The sequence below is a fragment of the Entelurus aequoreus genome, linkage group LG04 (assembly GCF_033978785.1).
Source record: "Entelurus aequoreus isolate RoL-2023_Sb linkage group LG04, RoL_Eaeq_v1.1, whole genome shotgun sequence".
Lineage (NCBI taxonomy): Eukaryota > Metazoa > Chordata > Actinopteri > Syngnathiformes > Syngnathidae > Entelurus > Entelurus aequoreus.
This window is the reverse complement of record NC_084734.1, coordinates 45,800,807-45,819,185: the sequence shown is the minus strand read 5'-3', so window position 1 is coordinate 45,819,185 and position 18,379 is coordinate 45,800,807.

Genomic DNA, 18,379 nt, shown 5'->3' with positions numbered 1-18,379 from the left:
ATACAGTACATGTTTAGTTTTTACTGTATTGACCTATATGGGATTGCTTTTAGCATCTGTAAAATACAAGATGTATCAAAGTGAGAAGGTGATGGCAGTTTTTAGCCTGCTGGAGACAAGGATTAGTCTCTAAATTATTATTTTTTGGACACTATGTTTTTTAGGTGGTAAAAAGCTGTTGATGTAACTGATTTAATGCGGTAAAGTTCAAGGCTCAGTCTGGATTTATAACCTGATTATTATTTTTCAGAGAGAGGGTCTCAAGGTGATAACATTTTCCCTTTGCTTTGGTAGGCCACAGACAATGATTCCAGTTTTTTTTCGCAGTTCAGCTGTAAAATTGTTATTGCATCCACACACTGATCAGCTCTGTGCAGTGACAAAATGAATCAACAGGCCAACGCTTACCTGCTGTCACTGACACATAGATCTGAGTGTCATCTGCAGGACACATTGTAGCTGCGTATTAGATGGCCAAATAGCAGCTTGTACTGCAGAACAATAGGAGCCTCATCATTGACCCCTGAGGGACCCCACAGGTCTTGGCCATTTGGAGCATTACTAAGTCAAAGTACGTGCTGCGACTAAAATACTGTAGGACTTCAACCAGTTTAGAGTAGCACCAGAGATACTAATTACTCTATGTACAGTATATGAATTGAAAAAAAAAAAGTTTTTAATTGTAAGGCGCAGAGGTGGGTAATAAAGTTCTACTTTTACTCCATTACATCTACTTTTGGATACATTGTACTTGTCAGAGTAGTTTAAATGCAACATATTTTTTACTTTTGCTTGAGTATTTTTATGAAGAAGAAACGCTACTTTTACTTTGTTACATTGAGTTTTATTTCCGATCGCTATGTTTATTTATATCGTCATCTTATTTAATTATAACCTATTGATGACTGCTTGCAAAGATGTTCGGTACTTTTTACTCAGAGAGACTTCGTCCAGCGGGCACTGTCTCATGACTCTTTGTTTCACCGATCCAACATAAGCACAAGTCACGTTTGACTCCATTTCACCAATCAAACGGGGCCTGGCAGTCACATGACCACACTCAAACTACACACTGTACAAAGTGACATTAAGTCAGAAGCTCTTCAATATTTACTTACAAACTATGAAAAACAACATTAATATCATGCTCTGTCATCTGTGACAGTAAAAATTCAGCCAACAAAAAGTCCCATTCCAACTAAACAAAACATGTTGCTCTATTATGTAGATGTTTTTTAATGTTTTAGCTGGGCTTTTGCTAAGATTATCCCTGTTTTAACTTCATAAGTGACTATAATTGTGCATCTTTTATAGTACTGTACATATTTTAGTAGGGTCTTTATCTCACACGCGCGAGTACACACACAACCCAACTGTGTTTGTAGTGCAATGCCATTAAAAGCTAACTTATTATAAATAAATGGAGAAGTTACTCACCACTTACTCAGCACTTGAATACTTACTTACTCAACTACTTTTTACTTCTACTTGAGTGATGTTACTCTAAAGTAACAGTACACTCAATACTCTACCTGCCTCTGGTGAGGCAGATTTGGAGGTCTTAAGGGGAGCTGCAGCAGCATGAGAAAAATAAAGAAAAATGTTTCAAAGCCGCGAAGCTAACTTTAGTTTTGTCTAAGCAAAACGACTTGATTTTTAAATTCTGCACACGGCATCAGTGGAGTGATACATTTGACTTTCTACTTTTCAATAACGCAACCCTAATGCTCGCTGACATTTATCAGGTTTTTGTTCACTTCCGAGAGTATCGCAGATGTCTGCAATGACAAATTTTCCGACGTCCCAGTGCTCTCAGAAGCAACATTAAGTATGTCAATGTGAATTTAGCCGCACAGACAACAGTGTTTGTATTACGTAAACTGGCATCAGTGCCTTCGACCCCCCCAGGCAGGTTCCCACGCCGCACATGGGTATGCTTCTTCTTCTTCTTAACCCCCCCGGCCAAGCATCCTCCTTGTTCTCAGTTACATGTGCTCCAGGGTGATGGACGACGTGGAGGCCGGCTGCATTTTACACCCGACACAGCAGGCACCATTAGGAAGCATTTTGCCTGATAGCTGCTATCGCTCATCCAGGTGATTTGCTCCCTTTCTCCACCAATCGTTGCCAATGATGGATCTCTCATTGATTCTCCCGGTGTTGGAGATCACAAAGAGAACAAGCCGGCAGATGTTGCCGACAGGCTCCCACGATCCATCCAGTGCTGCAGAGCAGAGATGGAGGGTGGGTTGAGGGGGAGGACGTCTCAGTTTAAGCCTCTTTAGGGATGCCATTCAGTGTGACTTTTTAAAAAGTGCTTATGCTAATCTTGTTATCTCTTCAGGCCTATGTGGTAATAGAGGATGGCAAACCGCTGCGGGGTGGTAGGGAAGGCGGGGGCCGGCCTTGTCGCGCTTAACCCGGGCGCCTCCCGAGCTCGCCAGATGCTGAGTCATGTTGTAGCGATGCAGAAATCCACACGGCCGGTGGGGCACAGGATTATGAATCCACTGTGTTTTTGTGCGCTAATCTTATTGCTCACGCTGATCTCATCTAAGTGTGCTTGTCGGGAGTCGCCGCCTCGCATTTAATGCGGGTGTCGTGTTAATTGGGCGTGCAAGGCGAGCATACATTAAAGAGGCCGGGGGTGGGGTGCATGGACTTAACACAAGGCTGCCACGGCCCTACAGCTACGGCTTGATCATCTGTCATGTACCGGGGCGGATGGGACAGCAGCTGGGAGTGACTCGGCGGACGCACCTCGCAAACAACCAGGCCTTTTGATCAGTCGGCAGCCGTGTTCGCAAAGTGGAACGTGCACGCTGATTAAAATCCCTGCACGGGCGAGGATTTGAAATGCAGATGCAACGGAGAGAGAGAAAAAAAAAAAGTTGTTTGAAGATGGCTCACCTTCCGGGGCTGAGATGTGACGGCGGGTCTGAAATGAAGCAGTCATCTCGCTATAAAAGGTCAACTCTTGATTGACGTGTTTGGATCGACAAGAGAGCCTGGCAGAGGAAAACAAAGGATGATGTGTGGCAGGGAACAGCACCTCCATTATCATCGCTATTCAATTACTGCGCTGATGACGCAACCCTGCCAAAATATTTTTTATGCAGAAGTATTGGGCCTACAGGAAGTACCAACACTGACTAATGTAATAGATCACATACTGTACATGAAGGAGTGGTACAAAATGTTAGTAGTGCTAGCATATTTAGCATTACATTTTAACATATTTTTCTTATCAAACTTAACAGCTCCCGCATCTGTAACTGACTGACGGATAGTTGGTGGAGCTATTTTAAGATGTGTCGAGAAGCATGTTTATTTATTTTTCCACAAAGCTGTCCTCCATGAAGTGTAGTTTATTGCAATTAAGAATCAGAATCAGAAATACTTGATTAATCCCCAAGGGGAAATTAAGATTTTCAGCACAATCCCATTCAAGAGCAGACAAACATTACAGGGAGACAGAACAGGATCACTGACAGGTCTGCCAACTTCCGGCGCCCTTTATAAAAAAGGTGAGAAACAGGTAAATGCTGGGTTGGGCGGTGAGAAAAAATAAATAAATACAATTCTGTCTAAGCCTGGGCCCCTGGAGAGGGGGTCCAGACTGAGGCCAAGAAAAACAAACAAACAAAGAACTCATAGCCATAGCACACATAAGCATGTGTGTAAGAGGGAAACATCAAAGAAATAAAAGGACATTAAAGACATTAAAAGAGCAGAGCTGATGCAACCAGCCACTTCTACATACAGCTACAAAAGTAAAAAATAAAAAAAAAACATATACACTGTGGTCATTGATCGTGACAACCACACAACTGTAAGTTAAGTTTATTATTTGCTCTTTTGGCATTGTGCCAAAAATTGATTCCCGCCACATGAGCGCAAGTCGTTTTGTAAAACGGCACTGCTGGGGCTTCGTCTGTTCACAACTGATTGCTACATGTGAAAAAAACACTTATTTTTGTGGTTATTATAACGATATGTGTCTGAAATTATTTAAACCTTTATTGTGTCTGAAAAATGAAATAATTGGCCATTTCTACGACATTAATGAGATTGTTAAGGACTGTTGTTGATCTGATGTTGATGTGCTTAATCTCTTTCTTGTTTAGAAGCTCCAATATTTGCATTTCTTTGTTAAGGCACATAATACATTTTAATAAATGTTTTTGATGTAGTCATTAAATCAATGTATTCTTGGTTGCCAAAAATGGTTCAATGTAATATTTTGATATTGACTTGATTTGTGTGATGTTGAATTACCCTTTAAGAAGCTGAAATCTACCCCAAACGACAACTTATGGTTGTCAAAGTGATTTAAAGTAATATTTTGATATTGACACATCTTAATTGTGCATACATTATGACAATACCCTTAGGAGATGTACAAATGAGATGTGTCAATATCAAATATCCATCCATCCATCCATTTTCTACAGAAGCGCATAGTGCAAAGATGTCCCCAACTTTCTGCACAGTCAGTTGCAAGTCCAATGCAAAGCGTTTGATGCAGTGGTGTAAGTGACTCTAGAGCAGTGGAGATGCTTTCTCTAAAATGATGAATCACGCTTTTCCATCTGGCAATCTGATGGACGAGTCTGGGTTTAGAGGTTGCCAGGAGAACGCTACATTTCGGACTGCATTGTGCTGAGTGTGGAATTTGGTGGAGGAGGAATTATGGTGTGGGGTTGTTTTTCAGGAGTTGGGCTTGGTCCCTTAGTTCCAGTGAAAGGAACTTTGAATGCTCCAGGATACCAAAACATTTTGGACAATTCAATGCTATCAACTGTGTGGGAACAGTTTGGAGCGGGCCCCTTCCTCTTCCAACATGACTGTGCACCAGTGCACAAAGCAAGGTCCATAAAGACATGGATGACATAGTCTGGTGTGGATGAACTTGACTGGCCTGCACAGAGTCCTGACCTGGACCCAATAGAACACCTTTGGGATGAATTAGAACGTAGACTGAGAGCCAGGCCTTCTCGACCAACATCAGTGTGTGACCTCATCAAGGCGCTTTTGGAAGCATGGTTGAAAATTCCTATAAACACACTCTGCAACCTTGTGGACAGCCTTCCCAGAAGAGTTGAAACTGTAATAGCTGCAAAAGGTGGACCGACATCATATTGAACCCAATGGGTTAGGAATGGGATGGCACTTCAAGTTCATATGTGAGTCAAGGCAGGTGGCCAAATACTTTTGGCAATCTAGTGTAGCTTCTAAACAAGAAAGAGGTTTTAGCACATGAATATCAGTCCTTTACAGTTTCATTAATACGGTAAAAATGGCCAAGGCTTTCATTTTTCGGACATGATAAAGGCCTAAATAATTTCAAAAACACATATTGTTACAAGAACCACAAATAGAAGTGTTTGTCTTACATGTAGTAATCAGTTGTGGACAGACAAAGCCCCAGCAGTGCAGCTTTACGAAGCTTGTGCGCCCACGTCGCGGGACTCAATTTTTGCCAGAGACCCCCTTGAAAGAATGTAATGCCCCCCCTCTTAAACGTTTTTCTCATTAAACGTTTTTTTCATTAAGGTTAAGTTAAGTGAAATAATTTTGTCACTCTTTAACTATTTGTTTGTACATACCTTACTGATCAATGTTGGCTGAATTTCACAAACATATACTGAACAAAAATATAAAGGCAACACTTTTGTTTTTGCTCCCATTTTTTATGAGTTGAACTGAATGATCTAAAAATTTTACAATATACACGAAAGACCGATTCCTCTCAAATATTGTTCACAAATCTGTCTAAATCTGTGTTAGTGAGCATGTTTTTCTTTGCCAAGATCATCCATGCCACTTCACAGGTGTGACATATCAAGATGCTGATTAAGGTGTGCCTTAGGGAGCCCACAATAAAAGGCCACTCTGAAATGTGCAGTTTTATCACAAAGCACAATGCCACAGATGTCGCAAGTTTTGAGGGAGCGTGCAGTTGGCATGCTGACTGCAGGAATGTCCAGCAGAGCTGTTGCCCGTGAATGGAATGTTCATTTCTCAAACCATAAGTCATCTCCAAAGGCATTCCAGAGAATTTGGCAGTACATCTAACTGGTCTCACAACCACAGAACACGGGTAACCACACCAGCCCAGGGACTCCACGTCCAGCAAGTGCACCTCCATGATCGTCTGGGACCAGCCACCCGGACAGCTGCTGCAACAATTGGTTGGCATAACCAAATAATTTCTGCGCAAACTGTAAGAAACCGTCTCAGGGAATCTCCCCTGCATGCTCGTCGGCCTCCTCGGGGTCTCGACCTGACTGCAGTTCGTCGTCGTAACTGACTTGAGTGGGCAAATGCTCACATTCGATGGCGTCTGGCAAGTTGGAGAGGTGTTCTCTTCATGGATGAATCCCGGTTTTCACTGTTCAGGGCAGATGGCAGACAGCGTGTGTGGCGTTTTGTGTGAGAGCGGTTTGCTGATGTCAACGTTGTGAATCAAGTGGCCCATGGTGGGGGTGGGGTTATGGTATGGGCAGGCGTATGTTATGGACAACGAACGCAAGTGCATTTTATTGATGGCATTTCGAAAGCACAGAGATACCGTGACGAGATCCTGAGGCCCATTGTTGTGTCATTCCCCCGAGACCATCACCTCATGTTGCAACATGACAATGCATAGGCCCATGTTGCAAGTGTAGCTCTATGTTGTGTTTTGTTTATCTTCCCATACTAGCACTGCTGCGCACAGGGCGCTAACTCACGACCGCCCGATTGAGAGGAGACGTGTGCTTGCCACTAGGGTAAAAGCCCGAGCTGCTAACCTAGCGGCTAGCACACTATTTGAAACAGTCAGGGAGTGAGGTTACACTAGGATCTGTACACAATTCCTGGAAGCTGAAAACATCCCAGTGTCTATGGTTTCCTTCAAGCAGTCCTGGTGGCATGGGCATGGGCAATGCCTGCCCACAGAGTCAGCTGTGTGGGATGGAAGCTGTTTTTTTGTTTTTGTTTTCTTTTTAAATCAGAGCAGATAAAAATAAGACGGTATTTAATCAAATCAGAATCAGAAATACTTAATCAATCCTCGGGGGGAAATTCAGACAAAGGCACGGTGACTAAGACAATGACAGAATTAACTGACATTTTAGTTAACAAATAAAAACAGACTAAAATGTTGACAGAAATTAAATTCAATCATATTTAATTTTGTCTTGTCTATGAGTGGGACCAGACGCGGCTGCAGACGAACATTTAATGGGGGCATTAACTATTTTCAGAGGGGGCAAACTCTTTCAACCTACAATTTATTTATTTCTGGTTGTACAATGGCTCTGTGACCACTCCTACACTGTGGATAATTCCTGTACGTCGTACTTTTTGTCATGATCCGTGGCCTGGATCATGTTTTGTTTAGGTTTTGTTCTGTTAGTTTGACTCCCTTAGTTCCTGTTGTGTGCACCCCTTGATTTGTTTTGGTTACCATGGGTGATTGGTTTCACCTGCCTCTGATTAGTGTTTGGCACGCTCACCTGCTGCCGGGCACTAATCAGAGAGCTACTTATTGACGTAGTGCGCCACACTCGGTCTGGCTTCGTTATTTGCAGTATGCAACAAGTTACGTTGGTTTATTCCTGTTCTCGATTCCTGATTACTGTGCTAAGTTGTTGCCTTAGCTTCTCATGCGATCAGCACGCTTTCCTGTCTTTTGGTATTGTGTAGGATTTATGACAATAAATGAAATCCTACCTGCACGCTTCATCCGGAGTGGTCCGTCTGCATCCTGGGAGAACGACCCCCGCAGTAACATGCGACCCCCACGTGGCACATTCACACTCACATTCACACATTAGGGCCAATTTAGTGTTGCCAATCAGTCCATCCCCAGGTGCATGTCTGTGGACGTGGGACAACCCACACAGTCACGGGGAGAACATGCAAAAAAGACCCAGAGGCCGGAAATTTAACCCAGGACCTTCTCGCTGTGATCATTGCGCCACTTACTGCCTGAGCAAATGAACTGAAGCAACAAATACATGGAGCTTGTAGTTCATGATGTCGCGATCAATCATTCGCCTGCTGATGGCATCATATAGCCTCAAAAATAAAATGTGTTCTCTTCACTTTCTCCCAGGTGTACACATTACGATGTGAGACATGTGAATCCATACATTTTTGTTTTGGCAGTGAGAAATAAAACTTTCTCGTCTCACAAGGAAAAGCATCTGATTGGCTCCCCTTTGTAACCAACCCCCACCCTATTTTACATGTGCACTATAGAAGAGCTGTGATTGGATATATTCTAACTGTTGACGTTTCTGAAAACTTTAGTAACTCAAGAAGTAAAGCAGTGTAATCCATCATTTCAACGGCACAAACGTAGCACAAACGAGCGAGACTATCTTGGTTAAATTTGGAGAAAATGTAAGGCTGAGTGAATCTTGAATGATTTATAAAATAATCTTTGTTAACTCAAAAACAATAACAGCACAAACGATAATTTATACGTCACAAACCAGCACAAACGATTCTGACTATTTTAACAGATTTTTTGCGTGGAGCGGGGAGATAACTTCACGCAAAAAGCGAGCTTTGGAGTGCCTCATCTCTGACAAAGTGGAGCAAAAAAGTGAGGGAGTTATAGCATTTTCAACCATTTGGGCTCGATGGACACAAATTACTGCATGGACATTATAAAAAGACCCTTTGGCATAATAGTGGACCTCTATGGAGATCTGTGTTTGCTTCTGCAGGACATGACAACGAATGGCCTTTGAACATTAAAAAACAACATACACTTGTGGTCAAAAGTTTACATACACTTGTAAAGAACATAATAACATGGCTGTCTTGAGTTTCCAATCATTTCTACAACTCTTATTTTTTTTTTTTTTAGTGATTGGAGCACATTCTTGTTTGTCACAAAAAACATTCATGGTTTGGTTCTTTTATGAATTTATTATGGGTCTACTGAAAATGTGACCAAATCTGCTGGGTCAAAAGTATACATACAGCAATGTTAATATGTGGTTACATGTCCCTTGGCAAGTTTCACTGCAATAAGGCACTTTTGGTAGCCATCCACAAGCTTCTGGCAAGCTTCTGGTAGAATTTTTGACCACTCCTCTTGACAAAATTGGTGCAGTTCAGCTAAATTTGTTGGTTTTCTGACATGGATTTGTTTCTTCAGCATTGTCCACACGTTTAAGTCAGGACTTTGGGAAGGCCATTCTAAAACCTTAATTCTAGCCTGATTTAGCCATCCCTTTACCACTTTTGATGTGTGTTTGGGGTCATTGTCCTGTTGGAACACCCAACTGCACACAAGACCCAACCTCCGGGCTGATGATTTTAGGTTGTCCTGAATAATTTGGAGGTAATCCTCCTTTTTCATTGTCCCATTTACTCTCGGTAAAGCACCAGTCCCATTGGCAGCAAAACAGGCCCAGAGCATAATATTACCACCACCATGCTTGACGGTGTTCCTGGGATTAAAGGCCTCACCCTTTCTCCTCCAAACATATTGCTGGGTATTGTGGCCAAACAGCTCAATTTTTGTTTCATCTGACCACAGAACTTTCCTCTTCGTAAAAGCAGAATTGTTGTTGGATCTCATTAGATGATGTTCCGAATCAGGCGGCTGGCTACAGTACAGACAGTAAACCGCCCGATGACATAATTCAGATGATAAATATCATTAGCGGTAGAGCTGGTGATTAGCGCGGCGTGTATGTCGTGTGCTAACATGCGAGGCGTTCTCTATCTCTAGGCCGGCATAGCGAGTGGTCATATTCGAGTGTTACAAATTGCTCGGGTAATTTGGGGCTTAATTACGCCGGCGAAACAAATCAGGCGGCGGCATGCAGACAGACGCTGACTGCAAATAAGGCCGCCCAGAGACAGACAGTGTGTCGGTACACAGTGGAGGAGACAAGGGCATCACGGCGAGGATGAGGAGGAGGAGGAGGATGAATTACAAGCAATATTCTGTGCTGTGACACAAGAAGGAAAAGAAGCCAGCCATGACATTTTAACTATTCAAAGGCAGCCATCAGATGCGTAACGAGTGTCAAACGCCGGCGACGCTCAACTGTCTGCAGCGGCGGTGCTGCCTTTCACACTTTCTCCTCGGTTACCGTGGCAACATATTTTCTGCATGGAAATAGCATCTCTGCTATTCCTCGCTAAGAAGGAGGGGAGGGGGGCTTCAATACATTCCAACATGTCTGGAATCAAGTTGGAGTTGTTTGACTTGACCTCACTGTGCATGTCTCACCTCATTTAAGTGCCTGAAGAGAAAAAGAAGAGAAAGGCAGCACTGATACACGCTCCTTGCATCATTTGGAACACAAGTTGGTGCAAAGTGAACTGTTTCTTCTTCATTTTTCTCTTATTAAATTTTATCGCCATAAAGACAGTTTGTCATCACGCTTTTTTGGATGATGCAGGTCTACCTAATTTAGTGGTTCTGATTCAAATCGGTAGATTTTACTGCACAAACCTGGCAGCTCAGTTGCTATTATACGTCAAATTTACGCTGGTGTAGTTACTGTAAATGGAAAAACGATACATAGTTATTTTTACGATAAAATGGTAAATGGGTTATACTTGTATAGCGCTTTTCTACCTTCAAGGTACTCACAGCGCTTTGACACTATTTCCACATTCACACACACATTCACACACCATGCAAGGGTGCTCTAACCACGACCCATCAGGAGCAAGGGTCAAGTGTCTTGCTCAAGGACACAATGGACGTGACTAGGTTGGTAGAAGCTGGGGATTGAACCAGGAACCCTCAGGTTGCTGGCACGGCCACTCTCCCAACTGCGCAACGCCATTCCCCAAATGCTGGTGACTGAGCTGCCAATTTTTAATTAATTGTTGTTTTTTTTACAGTGCATTACTGTTAAAGGAAAGACAGTACCACTTATTTTACAGTAAAATTCTGGCAACTGAGCTGACAGTTTTTTCCATAAAATCTACCATTGTTTTAACTACGGTGCATTACTGTAAATGGAAAAATTTTACCACTTTTATTTTTGTGGTAAATTTCTGGAGACTGATGATGAAAATTGTCATCCTCGTCCATCCGACTTAAGGTCTGAATGGATCAAAGAAGACGCCGTTGAGGAATCGTTGAACAAAAAGCTTTATTTGGTCAAGCGAGCCTCAGATTGGAACTGCAGCTTCCAGGAGAAGAGTATGGACCTGATGTTACTCTCTCTTTCTACCAGGACAACGTTTCCTTAAGTACTTTTTAACATGAAGACACTTCCTCTGTTTTGTGCTAGTCTTGGGACTGGCAAGTCTGGACAAAGCCCAGTTGTTTGTACCAATGCCGAAAACATACAACCCCTGGTCACTAATCCTATAGATGGTGGCTACTATCATATGTTGCGCATGTGCTTTTACTCCAATGATAAAATAGAACCCCTCATTCTTCCCAAGTCATGAACTGTGTTTGATAACTGGAACAGGATCTATCTAGAGAGTCTGTCATCAATGGAATAACCCCCTCCAGAGATCTGGGATCTAATATAATCTAATAGAAAATGTACATGCTATAATTTACAGACACTTCACTGACTTGCCAGTTGTTTTTTTTACAGTAAAATCTACAGTCGTTTTTTCAGTACATCACGGTAATTATAAAAACGGTACCACTTATACTTTACTGGAAAAATTCTGGCTTCCACTTTTTACCGTAAAATCTACTGTCGTATTTACCATGCATTACTGTTACACTCAAGCAGTCCCGGCAGGGTGGGCGTGCAGAAATAAAATCCAATCACAATTAATTTTGTCTTGTCGATGAGTGGGACAAGACCCGGCAGCAGAAAAACATTTGGGGTAGGGCCATTAAATCTTTTCAGGGGGGCAAACGTTTTCAACCTACCATTTATTTGCTTCAGGCTGAACAATGGCTCTGTGAGCACTCTGTGGCGAAGTCATGTTTCTCTTACCTTCACACAATAGGGCCAATTTAGTGTTGCCTATCAGCCCATCCCCAGGTGCATGTCTTTGGAGGTGGGAGAAATTGAACCCAGGATCTTCTCGCTGTGAGGCACAAGCGCTGATCACTGCCCCACCTACTGCCTGCGCAAATGAACTGAAGCAGATTATACATGGAGCTTTCAATTTACAGTTGTGTAGTTTATGATGTCGCGATCAATCATTCGCCCGCTGACGGCATCATATAGAGTCAAAAATAAAATGTGTACTCTTCATTTTCCCCCCAGGTGTACACATATTACGATATGGGACATATCCATATCCAATCCATACATTTTTGTTTTGGTAGTGACAAATCAAACTTCCTCATTTCACAAGGAAAAGCTTCTGATTGGCTCTCCATCGTAACTAACACAGTTGTTTACCGTAAAATCTATGTCCGTTTTTACAGTGCATTACTGTAAATAGAAAAACAGTATCACTTTTATTTTTGTGGGAAAAATCTGCCACGCTTTATCGTAAAATCTACCATTGTATTTACCATTACAGTAAATGAAAAAACGGTACACTGTTATTTTTCCGGTAAGTCTGGCGACTGACCTGTCGGTTTTTTACTGTGAAAAATGTATGGCCGTTTTTACAGTGCATTACTGTAAATGAATAAACAGTATCACTTTCATTTGTATAGTAAAATTCTTGCGATTGAGCTGCCAGTTTTTTCTGTAAAAATGTATTTATTTTAATTTTTTTTTTACAAAGGTGGCAAAATGACAGCAGAACTCAGTAGCACAATATATAAAACACTTTAACCAACAAAACAAAAATTAATAAAACAATTTGTGCATATTTTTTTAATCAAAAGGAGGAAATCAGGATTAATGGCTAGAATGAGCAAGGTTTTTTAGTGAACAGCTTTTTAAAGCGGAATTTCAAGCATGATAATGATAAAACATGTTCCCCCCTTACCCTTACAGAATACAATGATTTGCAAATCCCTTTCAACCTATATTCAATTGAATAGACTGCAAGACAAGATACTTAATTTTCGAAATGAGAAACGTAATTTTTTTTTTGTGCAAATAATCATTATCTAAGAAATTAATGGCAGCAACAAAAGTTGCCACAGGGGCATTTTTACCACTGTGTTACATGGCCTTTCCTTTTAACAACACTCTGTAAACGTTTGGGAACAGAGGAAACCAATTTTTTAAAGCTTTTCAGGTGGAATTTTTTCCCATTCTTGCTTGATGTACAGCTTAAGTTGTTCAACAGTCCGGGGTCTCGGTTGTGGTATTTTAAGCTTCATATTGCACCACACATTTTGGTGGAAGACAGGTGTGGACTACAGGCAGGCCAGTCTAGTACCCGCACTCTTTTACTGTGAAGCCACGTTGTTGTAACACATGTAGAATGTGGCTTGGCATTGTTTAGCTGAAATAAGCAGGGGTGTCCATGAAAAACACGTTGCTTGGATGGTAACACATTTTGTTCCAAAACCTGTATGTACCTTTCAGCATTAATGGTGCCTTCACAGAAGTGTAAGTTACCCATGCCTTGGGCACTAATACACCCCCATACCATCACAGATGCTGGCTTTTCAACTTTGCGCCTATAACAGTCCGGATGATTATTTTCCTCTTTGGCTGAAGGACACAACGCCCACAGTTTCCAAAAACATAATTTGAAATGTAGACTCGTCAGACCACAGAACACTTATCCACTTTGCATCAGGGTCCAGCCTCAGACTGATATTTTTTTTACTCTTCCCCCTTTCCCAATGTCACCTTTTTCCCACCTTTTTCAGGAGCGCTGTAAGTGGCTGATCCGTTGGCGGTCCTGTCTTGTCCCCCTGTAACGTATGTCTGCTCTTAGCAGGATTGTGGCGAAAATGTAATTTCAGTTCTTATGGTGTCTTGTACATGTTAAGAATGGACAAAATAAAGCTGCTGTCTGTCTGCTGTCATCAGTCCCTCTTAGATGAGCTCAGGCCCAACGAAGCTGGCTGCGTTTCTGGGTGTTGTTGATAAATGGCTTTCGCTTTGCATAGTAGAGTTTTAACTTGCACATATAAATGTAGCGACGAACTGAAGTTACTGACAGTGGTTTTCTGAAGTCTTCCTGAGCCCCTGTGGTGATATCCTTTACACACTGATGTCGGTTTTTGATGCAGTATCCCCTGAGGGATCAAAGGTCACGTGCAATGTTGGTCTTCTGCCTCGCCGCTTACATGCAGTGCTTTCTCCAGATTCTCTGAACCGGTTGATGATTTTACAGAGCTTAGATGGTGAAATCCCTAAATTCTTAAACTGTTCGACAATTTGCTCACGCATTTGATCACAAAGTGGTGACCCTCGCCCCTTCCTTGTTTGTGAATGACTGAGCATTTCATGGAAGCTGCTTTTGTACCCAATCATGGCACCCACCTGTTCCCAATTAGCCTGTTCACCTGTGGGATGTTCCAAATAAGTGTTTGATGACCGTTCCTCAACTTTCCCAGTCTTTTTTGCCACTTGTGCCAGCTTTAAACATGTTGCAGGCATCAAATTCCAAATGAGCTAATATTTGCAAAAAATAACAGTTTACCAGTTTGAACCTTAAATATCTCGTCTTTGCAGTCTATTCAATTAAATATAAGTTGAAAAGGATTTGCAAATCATTGTATTCTGTTTTATTTACGATTTACACAACAATACCAACTTCACTGGTTTCGAGTTTTATAGATCCTCAGTCTGTGTGATTCCCAAACCTGACAGTTTGCAAATGATTTACTGAGATGTGCCTTTTTTTTTCCCACTGATCCCATCATTAATACTGAAATGCCTGCCTCTCAAACCCCCCGACACTTCAGAAGTGCTGACTTAGCACATATTTGAACGGCCTTGGTGGAGATTTCATACCATCACTTCCATTTGCTTGTGCCACTTTGTGTTTACGCCCATGCCGAGGATTAATTCAGGTCTTCACAAGCAAAAGAAGAGGACGGGGAGGGTGAAAAAGAACCTTGTTATGAAGAAACGTAAAAGGAATAATAAACCGCAGAGGGCCGAGGGGCGGATGTCCTGATGGTGTCGGCGCAGAGATGAAAGGGGCTTAGCGCCGCATCTTTTCCCCCCGCCGTGACACAGCTTTGTTTCGCGGCTTGCCAACGCAGGCGGGAGACAGACTAATGAAAGGATAAATCCAGCCGCCGAGTAGCACTGAGGCTGCGATGGTTGCCTGCTGCAATAAGTAAAAAGGATGAGAATGGCATCCAGGTAAACACGTAGCACGGGATTAAAGAGAGAGAGGAACAGGAGTGAGTACTTTGACTCCTGGGAGAGAGAAGCCGTAATGAAATAAGCCTGTGAAAGAGAGCAGGTGTTGGAGCCTTGACAGACTTCAGCTGCATAACAAGTAGCGCATTTAGCCTCTCCTTGCTCTTGTCAGTCATGCCAATCTGCTGCGTAAATAAGCTCTTATACTTGAAAACACAACAAGAAACACTTTGGTACAGGTGTGCTGCAATGTAGGTTCTGAACATGCACTTACAAGCCAAAGGGCTTTATACCACCCAGAGGAAATCATGGAAATAGAAATGATCTGTTCCGGGGTCAAGCTGGGGCTATTTGAAATATAAATTAAGTGTACAGGTCATGTCTTATGCAGGAGTTTAATATTGTGTACTCGAACGCAAGCATAAAACTATGTTAAATTACAACAGAAACAAACTTCTACTGTATAGGACACTTGCTGAAATTCTCAATTTTAACTGCAAAATGATTGTACTACATGGTCAAAACATTTTTTCTAATTAATTGTACTGTTTTGTAATAATTATGTTGTTTTATAATAATCATGTTAAATGATAACATGAGTTAAGATGCATTGTGTTCATTTAACATAAAAATATAAACATTTTCCATAGAGATAAATGGAAACAACCCAAAAATTACATTACTGATATAATAGTGTCTTCTAAAACATAAGTAAATTCAAAAAAATAACACAGAATGTGTGCGAAAAGCAGCAGGAAGAAGCAAAGGGTTACAGTTCTCCATTACTCAGTTGACCATTTTCTTGATCCCACACATATTTACGTTATTATACATGATATGCTTGCTTCATAATGTAATGTAATGTAAGATAGAGGGATAATCACCTGATGAATAAAAATTGCTGTATTTTGACACATGACTTTTCACGATTTGAACCATTTTTACAGCAGAAAACAACACGAGCATAGGGCATTTTTTATTCGAGAAAGACTAATTAGAGCCTAGTACCCATTGAGAACAGAGCTAGCGCATATTTAATGATTGGGACGTGAGCCGGACGTGACATCAGTAAAATCCAAGCAATATTCTATATATTGTTATAGGCTCTCCCTGACATGCGTAACAAAAATATTATTTTTGTATTTTATAATTTTATCATCATTCCAGTATGTTATAATTGATGACAGCTCTAGCCACATTATACTAAGCGGCCAGGAGAGAGATGTGTTTGTTAAACCGTTCGTCATCTTATTTTTCCTCTCTCCCTTGGTAGCATTCCGTGGTGTGTTTTTTAAATTGTGTATTCATTATTGTTACGACCTGTTTCATCAAGGTATGCTTTGTTTAGTTTATGGGTGTCTTCTGGTGTTTTTGGGGTTCACTTCTTGTTTTGCACTCTTATTTTGGTTTCACTTCCTGTTTTTTGTGTATTCTGCTTTCAGTTGCTTTACTTTCTTTTTGAGCATTTCCCTCCTCACCTGCAGCTTGTTGGCATTTTTATTAGCATCAGTGTACGCGGCTTGGGCTATCACTCAGCGCAGCCCTGGCTCAAAGAAGGCATTCAAACGCATAAACTGGTCATTTATGTTTTGCACATGACGTAAATTTGGATTTGGAGATAATTTTATACAATGGATTAAGATGCTTTATACAAGGCCCATGCCATCAGTCAAAACCAATCATCATATTTCAGAACCGTTTTCGTTAAAAAGAGGAGTAAAACAGGGATGTCCTGCATCTGGATTATTATTTAATTTGGTTATTGAACCCTAAGCTGCAAAAATAAGAAGTGAAAATAATATTCATGGTATAAAAATTGTCTCTCAGTATAATAAGCTATCGATGTATTGTGACGACATAATTCTCTACCTGTCACATGTTAACTCCTCTCTTCACTATATCAATAATGTCATCACTGAATATGACTTTTTATCAGGGTATAAAGTCAATTGGGACAAATGTGAAATATTACCACTTAATAAACACTGCAAGAAATCACAAGTTCAGAACTCCAAAATTAAATGGAAAGAGGCAGAAATCATATATCTAGGACTACACATTACACCAAACCTTTATACAAGCAGAGATCTAAATCTTAAACATTTAAAAAATATGATAGAATCCAAAATGGAACGCTGGTCACGTCTCCAAATATCACTTTGGGGTTGGGTGAACATAGTAAAAATGAGTTGATTATATACTGAAAATGATGCCTGTCGTAATTAATAAAAGTTGGTTTAAGAAAATACATACACTGATATCACATTTTATATGGTGTGGTTGTCTTGTACACAAGATAAAGGAGGACTACAATTACCAAACTTCTTACATTATTATATCTCCTTCGGTTGTGAACAAGCAAGCCACGTATTTCATTCTTCTGCAGATAAGGACTGGATCAAACTATAAAAAAATATGTTAATGAATTTGGACATTGATGTGGGGAGTTTATATTATATTAAAAAAATACCTAATGAATTGAGGCAGAGCCCAATAGAAGCCACCTTTAACATTCTAAAACTGTGTCAGAAAATACTAGGAATCAAGTCAATGACATCTGTAAATCAACCGCTTTGGTAAAATCCTAATATCATAATTAATAAAAATGTGGTTAAATGGACAACATGGAAAGACAAAGGTATTACTAAACCTCATCATATTATTAATACAAACTATTTTAAACCGTTCAATGATTTAGTTGATCAATATAATGTACCCAGAAATCATTTTTTAAATGTTATCTCTTTAAATAAATGCATATCCTCTGAAAGTATGTCTTTAAATAGCCATGAACTGGAAGATGTACTTTTTAATCAAGATACATTTAAGAAATTAATTAAACTATTTTATGGAATAATAAATGAACACCACACTAGAAATGCAAACAATGCATGTGTTCGGATATGGATGACGGACTTAAACATTTTAGATGAAAGAGACATATCATGGAATGATATCTGGAAAAATGCCAATAAGCCCTTTAGAAGCATTAAAGATAAGCTGACTCAATTTAAGATTTTGAATAGATTGCATTTTACATCTTCTCAGCTGTTTAAATTTGGTGTAGTAGATGGCAAGTTATGTATGAAGTGTCGGGCAGCTGAGGGAACTCTTGTTCATTTATTGTGGGAATGTCAGGGAATAAAAGAGTTATGGTTGAAAACAACAAAAGAAGCAATCACAGTCCTTAATATAAATAT